The sequence below is a fragment of the Diadema antillarum genome, unplaced genomic scaffold (genome assembly GCF_040938485.1).
Source record: "Diadema antillarum isolate AM-2024a unplaced genomic scaffold, OU_Dant_1.0 scf00000207, whole genome shotgun sequence".
Lineage (NCBI taxonomy): Eukaryota > Metazoa > Echinodermata > Echinoidea > Diadematoida > Diadematidae > Diadema > Diadema antillarum.
In genome coordinates, this window is record NW_027271096.1 from 1,611,621 (window position 1) to 1,625,788 (window position 14,168).

Consider the following 14,168-nt stretch of genomic DNA (forward strand, 5'->3'; position numbering starts at 1 on the left):
TGTGATATCCATAGCATGTAATCCTTGATGTCTTCGTAAACAGCTTTCTGTAGTGGTAAAGATTAGAAATGGAACAGAAAAATGTTAGAAGTATGGATATCTACATAATGAAACTTGAACAATGAAATTAAATGTAACATTTTGTCTGCTGAGAACTACATTGTATTCTAAAATTTGAGCATAAATAAAAAAAAAAGACAATCAATTTTCATGAAACAAAAATTTTATATAATCAAAAGTGGGTAGATTTATAACATTGGTCCAAATTCATGGTGAAATACCCCCTTTGTAGTATTGATTTTTTAACAATTTATTGAAAATGAAAATAATCTAAAACCGACACCATAATGCACATATAGAGGAGATCAGCTCTACAACGTGATACCAATAACTCAATATCCCCCCCCCCCCATTGCAATAAAGCCCTTCTTGTTCTCAGCAGCCAATGTATTTTCAAATGACCACCTTATACAATTCTTATCAAAGGTAAACTCATACTGATCACTTCAAAGTATCAAGATTCTTTCTTCCCAACCATTCATTATTGGATAACAGGCAGTGTCTTCACTGTCATTCTGTTCTTCCTCTATGGATGTTACTCCAGACAAAAACAGTAACTCTGCTATAATTCTCTTTCTTCATTCTCTTGATTTTTAAAGCCAACATCTGCCAAGGCCTTTGAATGTACACCTCTTTAATATCAACCCATTGTTGGACAGACTAGATTCTGGTGCATCATAAACTGTAAGAACAGATACACAATCATACACACATACTATATGTCCCCCCCCCCCCAAAAAAAAAAAAAAATAAATAAATAAATAAATAAATAAATAAATAAATAAAAAAAATAAAAATAAAAATGAAATAAAATAAAATAAAATAAAATAAAATAAAATAAAATAAAATAAAATAAAATAAAATAAAATAAAATAAAATAAAATAAAATAAAATAAAATAAAATAAAATAAAATAAAATAAAATAAAATAAAATAAAATAAAATAAAATAAAATAAAATAAAATACAACAGGACCCTGCACAATGATAACTTTAAAAATGGTGAATCAATCCAAATAAAATTTCAAGGTATGAAACAATAACTCATTACCCACATCTTACAGAAAACCCCATCCCATTTGCTTCAATGGTCAAAGAGAAATAAGGAGTTTTGTAGAGCATGTCAGGAATCCCTTCCCTCCAAGTTCTGTCCAAAATGTTCACACATTGTGCAGTTCAAAGACCATCCAAGTGCTAAACTTGGAAGAATCAGACCCATGATAAAATGTACAATGATCCACACTGGTGACCACTTAACCAAATTGAATGGGGTTTTCTGCAAACTATAGCTAAGATGTTATGACCCTGAAGTAGTATTAAGATGCATGGTTCAATCATATTGGTAGTTATCAACATCAAAATCCGAGTGTATGCACACAAATATGACAACATGTTTTCAAGAATATTTTAAATTTAATTTGCTTCCCGTAGCAGTACCACATTGCATTCTTTGTAGTGTAATGCACAACTTCCTCATTCCTCCTTTTTTTTATCAGAATAAGGTTTGAGGCTGCTTTCATTTTGCCCTTTTGAAAAAAAAAAATGAGTTCTTTAGAATAGCTTCGACAGGGTATCAAATAACATAGGCAACAAGTCAGAGAAGGAAGAAATCAGAATGTATCAACAAATATTTGATTGACTAGCCAATCAAACGATGCTATTGTACGTGCCATCAGAAAAAAAAAAAACAACTCTCGGCCGAAAACAAGGACACTTGATGGTATACTTCGCATCTCGTATCGCATCGCATCACTGAACGAGGAGTGCTCGGTGGCGCTCTCCAGGAGCGATGGGAAAGTGCACGCAGACTGCCATCTGCTCGGTCAAATGCGGATCCCTAGGGGGGCTTGCCTACAAAGAGTCTCTAACAGTCACGACCAAAAAAAAAGAGGATCCCCTAGACTCCAAATTCCACAAACTCCTTCTTGAATTTCAGACGTGACTGCACTTTTCAGTCAAGTGCAATGTCAAAAGACGGGGAGTCGTGTTTATTGAGAATCAGAATAACAAAATCTTTTTACTCTAGACTATTATGGAACTGTTCCATAACATGTGAGGGTTGATTTTTACCTCTCCCACATCATTGGTAACATTCACCATTCCATTTTTTCAACTTCGACTTAAGCTTAAAAAGAGGAAAAGGGACAAAACTTTAGACAAGCAAAGTTGGCAGCTGAAACTGTTGGCAATAACAGCAATTTAGAAAAAAAAAGAGAAAGAATGTACCACTTTTCACCCCAAAGTGGTCTAATCTAAATGACTGCTAACATCATACCACCACATGAGTGAGGATCAAGCCTGGTCATACTGTGATAGACCCAACATGGGCAAACCTACCAGGCTTTCTACTGACACTATCACACTAAAAACTCATACACAAAAACATTGCAACATGCCATACATCAACAGTTTGAATACAAACTGTAAAACCAATTTTGTGTGTGTGTGTGTGTGTGTGTGTGTGTGTCAGTGCACAGCATGAAATTTTCACAACATTTGCGAGGAGCCAAGATTCGTGAAATTAAATTGCCTACACTATCATGCATTGAATGCCAGTGGCAATTCACAAAAATGTCATACCGAAAAAAAAAAGAAAAAAAAAAAAGGCTGTACATTCCAATTTGGGAAAAATTTCAAGCGGCGAATATTTCTGGTTTTACAGTATTATGAGCACAATCATAATTCAGTGGGCTTTATTATTCTGAAAATATAGCTATAATTGTACATATAGAGTGGAAGAATGCTCCATGTTGTATAATAAAAATAAATAACTACATGTTATACCTGAGGTACAATGACAGCTAACCAGATATTCTTAAAATTAGTTTCTTTCTTTTTTTTCCATTATATATTAGTTACATGCATATATTACTTTCTTCCTATATGTCTTTGTCTATCTATGTATCTCTTTATCTCAGTCCATCTATCTATCTATCTTTCCTTTCATCCATTATCTTGCCTTTCCATATGTGCTGTTCAGCATCTACGTTTTTTGTTTGTTAGTTGTAGCTGCTTTTAGACCGGATGAAGGGGGGGGGGGGGCTATTATCCCCCATCCCAGTCCTGCATGATATATTATTTTGTGTGCATACATTATGGATGATCTCTCCGGGGAATAATGTACGTAATCATACTCAAGTGAGCCCCCGCCCCCAGGCAAGCTGCCATTAACTCTGCGTACAATGACCTCAAGATGCCTTTAAGAAATTACAGAAAAGGAAATGTGAAAAACAGCCTTCTAAGTTCCCAACATTACATCCTTTAGACATTTTACACAGAGTAGAAATGAAGCAAGATCGAGCTGTTGACTCATGGGAGTACTTTTCAAATGAAAATGGAAACTCTGAAACAATGAAATAACTTGATTGAATGCAAGATCTTTGACTTTGTGCAGTACAACCACGTTTCTAAATGTTTGTGCTCATACTCATATTAAAGAGAAAGGACCAAATTTTTGTTCTTTTCTTTTATAATGGCAACAAGATTCTCTCTGGTTTCTCAATTTAGATCTAAATTAATCATTTCAGCCCATTCGTCATTGAAATAACAAGATTGTCTCAAGACAAAAAATGTATCTTTGTTTCATGAACACTTTACAAACATCATAGATGTGCACAAGCAGTGGACAAACATTCAAATCATATCCTCTACAACTAGTGTAAATCATATACCATTTCTTTTTTTAGTTGAAGTGTAATGTTCAAGAAATCTATTACTGTCCAAAGTATGGTGGTAACATTGATTTTTGTTGTTGTTGTTGTTGTTGTTGTGTGTTTTTTTTTTCCTGAGCTTCTTAGCCAGGGAAGTCAGAACATCCATCAAATTGGCAAAACATGCCATTCTCCACCGGAGAAAATTTGAGAACTTAATCAAGAGGTAAATTGATTGTCCAGGTGCCTGTACAATGGTGGCATGCACAGGAGAGAGGGCGGGGGTAATTTCAATGCACCGTGTGCAGAAGGTACATATCCCGCCATGAATAATAAAGACTAATACCTGTATCCAGATTAGAAAGTACAATGGTCTTTGTATACAAAGAACTGTATTCCTCCGAACTTCACTTCTAATATCACATGCCGACATTTGTACTATGGAAAAAGAAAATTTTCACAACAATACAAAACATGAATCAAATCCATTTTTGTATTTCTTTTTTTTTCAATCAATAACCACTCAATTTGCAACTGATTAGCAAATTGATTGTATATCGAAGTAAATAAGTAAATATATGGGTTTTTTTAATACTTTGTCACATTCTGTCATTACATGATCCATTCTTTCAAACGTAAAAGACAATTCTGCGATCAACCATGAAGTGGTACTTCCTCTCGCATGACCATGCGCTTGATTTATCAGTTCTATCACAGACCGAATTTGAACATCTCTTCTGAAGCGTGCAAAAAAAAAAGTCAGACATTGCAATGAGAATCTGGCACGACGGTATCAATAACAATGCTCCTAGCGCAAATTAAATGTCCGATTACCCACTCTCCCATCACAACGCGGTAATAGATTTAATTGCTTGCAGAGTTGTCACTCTGACTTGATCCCCCCCCCCCCCAATCCATTAGCATCGCCGGGTCAAAACATTCGTTCATCAACCAAATGACTCTGTTCCAATGATTACCCAACTAGCTAACGAGGGCAAAATGACACGATAATGTCATCGGTCTCACTCCACTGCCCCTGCCTGACTTTCCGATTAAAAAATGCACGGCTTACACCCCATCCCCTTGCTGCACCAAAGGAAAGAATAAACAACACTAATGTAGAGGCAGAAGAATTATAACAATATTAACACAAAATGTTTACAGGGTGGCAGGTGTACAATTCAATGTATCTTCCCAGTACTGTTTATGGTCCATGGAAGACCACAATCAATTTCACCACTGCTGAAATCATAAATATTCTTCCAAGCGAGCTATACATCAGACTGTATACCTTTATGGTATGTCTTGTAATCACATTCTCTTTAATCAATGATTTCTGTTGTTCAACATCCAAAGCACAGCATTAACTCGAATGGTTACATGTTTACATACTGAAATTGTGATTACTTTAACAGAAATCTGCTTCTGTGGTTACCACTCTTTTCATGTTTAGTCATCAACTTCAGTTATTTCATTAGTTCTGTTTTCCGGTCATTACTTTTCTGTCTGATCTCTGCAAACTTACATCACCTCAGATTTAATGGGACCTGCAATCGAGCAAACTTACTTCTGTGTAGACACCATGATACTTATTTCTTTATTTCCTTTGCTACCTCAACATTAGGCCCTACTGTACTAGTTACCACTTGGTAAATTTGAGTTTGAGCTACAAATTGTAATGTGAGTATTCACTTGTATTGTACTTCCTTTTTGCTGTATTTAATTTGAGAAATACAAAATTAAATAAAATGAAATGAAATGGAATGAAATGAAATGAAATGAGCAAAGTCGGATGGCACAAAGATCCACTTGTGCATGAGGAAATTGCATATAGGGAATCCTTGCTCTATGGTTGCCACAAACCATTATAGCATGATACAAAAATGATAGCAATTATGAGCATCAATTAAAGCAAAGAGGACTTGTCACACTTTACTGTAATTCTCCAATATCAGAAAGAGGGATGAAATGAAATGATGTACGACAAAATTTGGTCAGAGGTAATGAAGACAAAATACTGAACGATCAAAGAATCTACAAGTGTAAAGGAATATTCAAGAGCAGCTTGGGATTTTGAATTTCCTGCATTTTCATCACCATCACATAATACAGCAGCTGGTTTGCCAAATAATTTGCAGAATAAAATTGGTGTTCAACTTTTGATCTCAATACACAATATTTACCTCCAGAATTTTCACTTATTGACCGTCACTAGAACAAGGTGAAGATGGATCATTCCACTGATGATGGCTGTAGTGTTGACAGCTGAAAATTCAGGAGGTAAATGTCTTGTCTTGAGATCAAACGTTTAACACCAATATCAGTTGAATTTCAACAACACATGAGCTTCTACTCTAATTTGCAGAATGCTGCATACAAGATTTACTGTGCCATGTATATCAATACTAATGAGTGACCAAACAATCAACCAAGGAGCTTCACAACCTACAGAGGGAGATTTTTCTTTACTGTTGATGAAATATGCTGTAATTTAAGGTAATTCTCCTAGGTTGTCCCAATTTAGCCATGGTGATGGAACCCTCCTCTCGTACAGGGCTTTATTCCTCATAAGATAATGACAAAAACTCTGCACAGTGAATAAGGGGTAGCCTCAAATGACCCTCATACCACTCCAGGTTGCTAAATATTTTATACACCTGTTCATCATTCAAAACACTGGATCTCGATACATCAACCTATTCAGGAGTGCGTATGAAAGGGGGAAAAACAAATGGGGGGGGGGGGGAGTGGATTAAGATGGGGTCACAATGAGGTGGATGGTCTTAATTACTTTGAAACCAAATACAGGGATTAAATTGGTGCCATCCTCATTTTGGGAAACACATACATTGCCAGCCTCTTGGGATGTTGATATTCGTTGGGGATATGCTGTATTGTCAGTGGATGCTGGTACCACCTCGTCTCCCTGCCACGTAAAGGGGAATGACGCACTGAAGAGCAGATCCGGGCTCAGCGAAACTTGTGAAAAATAATTCACGAGGATCGGGCCACTGAGAACGGCAAGGGTGTTAACCCTGTATACAGTCACTGCCCCAGCTGCCCTACTTTTGACACAAGATGTTAAAGGGATGGTATAGGATTGCTTGAGGTGAAGATTCAGCTTTTAACATTTTGCAAGATATTTAGAAATCACTCTATGAAATGTTAAAGAGCATACAATTCTATGGGGAATTGAAAGTTTATTTGATGAAAATTGGTTTTGAAATGACTGAGATTATTCATCTTTGCATTTGTTTGCATTTTTATCAGTGATTCATGACATTTCCCCTTTTCACCTGTTTGTACAAATCAATTATGCTACTTTGCAATTATTTTATATTATTTGGATATGGAAACAAATAAATTAAATTAATGAATATACAAAAACAAAGTAAAACATAGGGATCATCAGAAAAGTTGTGGCCTGTCACATTTTATCAGGATCACTTTTTTGGATATCTCAGTCATTTCAAGATCAATTTTCATCAAGTAAAATGTGAATTCCTCCAAGAGTTACATGTTCTTCGGCGTATTTCATAAGAGGTTTCTCATTATCTCACAAACACACACAACACACAAAAGTTGGAAACCTGCAGCCTTATCTAAATCAAAACTGTACCATCCCTTTAAAGTGGAATGACACCTAAATTCATATGTGCATTGAGTGAATGCAGCAATATTAGTACAATATATATGTGATGCTTGAGGAAATATAGACAACTTGTTCCAAATTTATGATTGGTGCTACCACAGATAACTGGAGAAGATTACGATAGTTCATGATGTCATTGCAGCAGAACAATGAGATACACAGAACTCCATAAAATATATAGTTAGATATATTTTTTAAATGAGATACACAGAACTCCATAAAATATATAGTTAGATATATTTTTAAATGAAAAGCACACATTTTGTTAGCTTGTTGTGGAAATATGTAAACCTGTTGAACATGAGTCCAAGTATACTTGGGCAAGTGTCTATGGAAAATGCGTGTTGTAGCAAAATCACCCCGTCCTCAATAGGTTGATAAGGGGAATATCATGTCCCCTTTCCGAATGAGATACGTCAAGCACTCTTTCATTATGTCACAAAAATGAAATACATTAGATATTCTTTATCAAAAGCTTAAATAAACTACTTCACTATTAGTCCTGTGTGAAGTCTGGTTAGAATCTGGGGAGAATGTGAGCTATAGCAACATGATATCAACTTTAACAAGTTGATGCAAATAATTTTTAGTCTTTCTTACATGAAGATCTTTTGGAATTTGGTATGTGGAGAAATTAAGCTGTACCAAAATGGAAGAATTCATCCTGTCAAACTATTACTGCCCCTGTGTGTACAGTCTGTAAATGGCATGTTTCCATTATATATTAGTTTTGTTGCTTACATCAGCTATACCATCAATTGCACGATGTCTAGAGAATAATAAGTACAGCAAGATTCCTCATTTTAGCACAGATCCTTGACAGTGATTTCTTCTTTTTTTTTCTAGCATCCGTTTAGCAAAATTACAAAAAGGGAAAAGACACTCAATGGAGGAAAGATCATTGTACAGGAGCCCACCATACCAAGAGTGGATCAAGTACTGCTCTGCTCATCGCAGGCAAGCTCCTCATTTGCCCACAAAAGGGTAACCAAAGAGTCGCCTGGATGATAGCAGCACTTTGCTCCTGTCAAGAGCAGAAGGATGTCCTCTCCAACTCGCAGCGCAGGCGATGTGATATTGAGGAAGGTGTTTGCAAGGGAGAGGGGACCTCTCACAACAACACCAAGAAAGGCCTCTTGGGACATTGCAGCTTCAAGACATGTCCATCATGGTTCTTCTGGATTGATAATACGTATATGTTACACAATATCACAGGCTCTCTGCTGTAATAGGTTCCAGTGCAAATGGAGAAGGGTAGGTTAGAAAGGTAGGCTCTGAATCCCAACTCTGCCAATCTTTCCAAATTTTGACTAAAATAGCATAAATGTCAGGCTGAAAATTTCCCCTGCAGTTGACATTTCTTCCTTTCATATGGGATAGGATATTTCTTCAAAAACTCTTCTTTGAGACTTTTTCTTTTGGATACAACAAGAGAGGGTTGGCAAAGAATGTTGTGTATGATGTTTGGTACTCTCTAAAAAATTTCGAGTGAATAATTCACTCCTCGGAAGGAGTGAATAAGATTTCACTCAATTAAGAGTGACTTTCACTCGTTGTCGAGTGAATTTCACTCTTGTAACGAGTGAAATTAAAGTGAAACCCATTCGCCGAGTGAATTCCGAGTGAAAATTAAGCCGAGTGAATTCCGAGTGAATACATAATTAAACGCATTTGGCTAGGCCAATAGAAATTGAGAATTCCCCTGTCATGTGTTTACTCTAAGCCAATCACCAGCCGCAATTTCCCCTGGCTTGGGCGCGGGCAGGTTTACCTGAAGAGCGACGCGTCGCCTGTGCGTGGACTGTGACACTGTGTGCAATTGCGTGCTGTGTGCTAGCTGTGCGTGTATTATGCATAGGTAGGATCACAGATTTACGTGCGTGTAAGTGCAATCGTGAGAATCTGAGCCTGGATGTCGTGATGGACGGGAGAAAATGTCTGTCTTCAAATTGAGTGGGGCGGAGATATTATTCACATTTTTGAAGGTAAGCAAACCATAGATCGATCTAATTATACCTCTCCGTAAACGACCATTTATGTAAGTTACCTTTAGGGTTCTATACGAATAACCCCGGGCCCGTACTGGTGCTCCTTCGAACAATAATGTACAATGGTTTGTACACAGTTAGCTATATGGGGCTGGTCATACCATAGAACACCTTACGAACAGCTAGAATCCGAGGCCGAAACTCAGCTGATGGTACACGCTAGGTGTTGGGATCTAATAATACGTTGAGTCTTTAGACAACACTTTAATTGTACACGTTGGGATCTAGGGCTTGAACTATTCAACAACAAAAAATGAGTGATGAATGAAACGTTGGTCGTTAGTCATTGAATTGACATTCGTAAGCATATCATCACACAGAGATTACTGTGGTCGAGTGTAGAGATCGAACTTAGGGTCCTAACTGTTACTAAGCTGTGCTATTTAAAGCAATACATTAGAAGCGCCTAGCGCCAGGCACGTACTCTACATTGCTATTGTTGAGTTGACATCCGAATCACTGACACTGGTCTGTGTTGCCAGATGAGATGGTGATCTCAATCAGTACGGTAATAAAGAATGGTGAAATTTGGTGATTTATGATTATTGTTCATTATATACACTGTATGTAGTAAAAAGGACTTTTATTTGCCGCTACATTTGAGCATCCAAACAGCTGGGAGAATACCACGTACACTAGCTCCCACGTCATGTGTCGTGATCATCTACTACTGTACTAGGTAAGAAGTATGATGCGTGTACTGTTCATGTTAAGTGTTGGTCCACTGTGACATCACACTTCTAGCTGAAGATCAGCGTGCTCACACATCATGGAGATCGATCCCCCTTGTAGCAGACGATGACTGGTACTATTTTCAACATTGTTTTTTATGAAAGTTACAGGTGACCTTAGGTATTGAAATTTGGCAGAGATCATCTTTGGGTCTTTAATTCTAACATTAAATATGCTGATGTAGCTAAAAAAGTAATTAGGCCTTCTAGCTTTTGTAGTGGTGCTCACTTAGTATTTGTGTGGACAAAACAACTGCATATTGTCTTGTGGAAATGAGTTTTAAATCCATTTCTGAACCTTGTGTTTTCATACTTTCCTCCAGATAAGGACGTAGACATGACAGCTCTTCGGGAGTGATGGTGATTTAAAGGAACTCGGTGTAGGGGTCATCATTTGGAGAACAAAGACAGATACTGATAGCTGTACAGTCTCTGTCACACGAAGAGGGTGCAGATCACCAGATTGCAAAGTACCAGATGTGGTCATACAACGACTAGCCATTGAATTCAGGGTTGACGAATGCTGGAAACACCGGGCCAACATCAGCGAAGGAGCCTCTGAGATATGGACTTCCATTGCATTAACCCTGCTGTAAGCTATTCTGTTGTTTTCCACAATGATTAATGAAGGGAGACTAGTTTGAAATTGATTTATATTTATTTTACATTCTAGAGTCTTAGTAATTACATAAGAGGCTACATTAAGAGACTGAATGCTTGGTTGGTTTTGTTTTGTTTGAAGAAATGATTTTCAAGATACTTCGTGGAGCAGTTTTGGAGCTGTCCTTCCCTCTGACAATGAATGTCTTGACAGGTTAGTACTTGTATTTAAGAAAAATGTGTACCGTGTACTTGCCGTATCGACAGAATTGAAAACCATGTTATGGTCAGTCTTGAGTTGTGTAAGTAGAGCTGTTGCTTATGTCAAATATGTATGTTAAATGATTTTGCTCTTCAAGTTTATAATGTAAACTGGAGGAACCTACTATCCTCATGCCATTTGTATTATTCATAAAACCATTAAATTTTATTTATTTGCCCAGGAATTCAACACACACATCACTTCAAGGGGGAAGAGATACTTCAAAAGCTGAGGGAAGGAGTTCTAACTGTTCCGAGGAGACGTCTGCACATCAAGATCATTGCAGCATATTTGTTGTGGAAGCAGAAAACTGTACAGCGTAAGTTCAATTATTTAAAATATTATTATTATTCATATATTATTACTATAATTTGAAAATTGGTCTGGAATACCAGTTTCCCATTGTCATGTCTTGTACTACAATGTACATTTCCATCCAATATATAACCATGTAATTTGCCTGTTCTTTTTTTTTTTTTTTGGTCTTCTCAAGTATAGAGAAAAGCAGACTAAAATTTGCCCCCCCCCCCCAAAAAAAAAAAAAAAAAAAAAGAAAGAAAGTAGAAGGGACTGGTAAGTATAACATTGTTAATGAAGTGATGGTTATAGATTTAAAAATAAAGACTGGTATACTTGTATGAAACATGTAAACAGAGTGTACGTACAAGACTCCACGCTGACTTATTTTCGTGGTAGCCCCATCGGGCCACATGTATGTTGATTTGATAATAGTCCTAATACTTATGATTTAATCATCACAGTGATTAATAAAAAAGTGGGAGTTGATGTGCCATGAAGTTCAATGGATAATCACATCTTGTATAAATTTTTCTACTAACTGTGCACATTCACACTTAACCTATCTGCATGAAATTTTCATATGTATTAACTGATATCTGGATCAAGTAGCAATAAATGTACTTGAAACAGTGTTACTGAATAGCAATAGAAATTAATGCCAAGAAAAAAAAAACATAAAAATAGTTCAGCCCCTTAAAAGATTAAAATGAGGGCCACATTTTTGATGTTTGCGTCGTAGAATATGATTAACATTTTTCTTGCTTTCTTTTTAAATTCAGATACCAAGTAGTGAGCAAAGGATGTTGTAGCCAAGGCAGTTGCGATGCAGTACCCCACTTTGTGAGACACCACACAAGGTGCAAAAGGACATGTAAGTTTATACTCGTAAGTTTATGTGATCTACAACTTTTTTTAGCCCTCTTTAGCAGAAAGATTAAGTGACATACATGGTATCTTATTCATCTAGCTTGCAAAAACTTCAACATTTTAAACTTTTCTCAAGAGCTAGTGGACAGAATTAAGCAACCAAACGAGGAGTTGATCATCCTTGTTTAGTTAGGGGGCAAGGACCCAAAGTTTTTCAGATTATGGGCATGACCCCCCCCCCCCCAAAAAAAAAAATGGCCTTTACAGGGAAATTGCATCTATTTCTTAATTAACTCATTGTGCAAATATACGGGCAATGTGGGGATTGTGATGTACCTTCTCATAGATGTCTAATAAAGTTGTGTGCAGATTGGCCTGATTCCATGACTTAGGTTCGATGAACGTTAACTTCAACGTAACGTAATGTAACTAAAGTTCCAACATGCCAGTTGCGCCATTCATTTATAGTAAACCTATTCTCGTTTTCTTCCATAAGAATGCCACTACATGTATTTCTACTGCTATCAGATCTTCATCAGTTATAGTCAACTCTGTGCCAAAGTCAAATTTGTTGAGACTCAAGAAAAAGCGTTGACTTACAATGCATTTTTATATTTCAGGAGTATACCTGTATGGCAAGGATCATGGATTCATTGAGTATCATTTGAAGACCGTGAGGAGCTATGACACCACACATCACCTCAGGCAGAGAGAGAGAGAGAGAGAGAGAGTAGTTGCAGCTCCCACCAAGCCCCTGACCGAGCATCATTCCAACGTTAGATTAGAAGCCCAATGAGAAGAGACAGCTACCATCGGTGTAAATACCCTTGCTTTTTCCTCTTTTGAGATACAGCATATGCTCCTCTGACATTGGAACTTACATTCTTGTTGAAGAGTCAGCCTCATCAGGCTCAGCGGTAGTTTAGCATGAAGCTGTTACCAGGATGTACTGCAGCACTTCAACATTAAAAGTAGAACAGGGCTCACCGAAGAGTTTGTTGCATAGAATGTGTGATTGTTAATGTTTTAAATTGTTGAGTGTTGTATATACTAGTAACTGAAAATAGTTTTGACTTATATAGTCAAAAAAATCTCCTCTTCATGGCCACATGTTAATCAATACATTCATCTGTGAGGTGTTCCAAGCACATCAAAGAATGTTTGGCCACACACAGCTTGGCATTCCGCATGATACGAATCTGGCTGCGCTCATGATTAAGCACCCCCTTCTCTCCAGGCAATTCTGACTTGCTTTAATAAAACCTTTTTATGGTCTAATATTCAAGAGAGAAAACTGTTGACAGACACTCGTATGTAATTTTTTTTCTTTCCCTCATTTTTTTTTTTTTTTTTTTGGGGGGGGGGAATGCTACAAATAGCAGCTAAATAGTAGAATCTTCCAATGGTCATCCATGCTCTTGGGATGAAGATCATGTTTCCATGGTGTGATTAAGTTACCACATACCTTTGTCACCCCTTTGATTAACATTGATGCAGTACAATATGCATGTGCTCAAATTTATTGCATCTATCTTCTTTGGAGTAGGGGGAAAAATCTTTAAAAAAATAAAACAAAATTGATGGGAATCATTGATCCCTAGGGTTACGGGACCCAGAGTTATTTTGTACATTTTCACCTTTATGTAATTGATGTACTGTACTTTGAAAAACTTGTGGGTAGAAGCTCAATTGGTTCAACTTCTTTTTCCACGAAACATCTGCAGCCCATCATTGATAAACCCACGGCATCAGAGTAGATGGAGTTAACTAGATTAGTTCACTAATGTGCCAAGTCAAACTTATTGATGATTCTTCCCTTGATCTCGTAACAAATTATTAAGTTAACCTGCAACTGACAATCATATTTTGATATAGAGTGTTAGCAGTGATGTCACAATTGCCCACCATAAGGCTGCGTTCACATAGAAGTATACTATTTGGGTATTTGGGGCTCGTTTTCGAGGGCACGCGAATAGCTTGAATCGAACGATAGGATTTCC

The 14,168-nt window shown here is 37.0% G+C and overlaps 1 long non-coding RNA gene across 1 annotated transcript; it reads left to right on the top strand.

Annotated features, from left to right (window-relative positions):
- Window positions 1-9,229: 9,229 nt before the first annotated feature.
- LOC139724093 (uncharacterized) lies at window positions 9,230-11,234 on the top strand. Its single transcript, XR_011710410.1, has 3 exons — window positions 9,230-9,345; window positions 10,463-10,731; window positions 11,183-11,234. It is a non-coding gene; the product is annotated as an uncharacterized lncRNA (long non-coding RNA).
- Window positions 11,235-14,168: the final 2,934 nt, after the last annotated feature.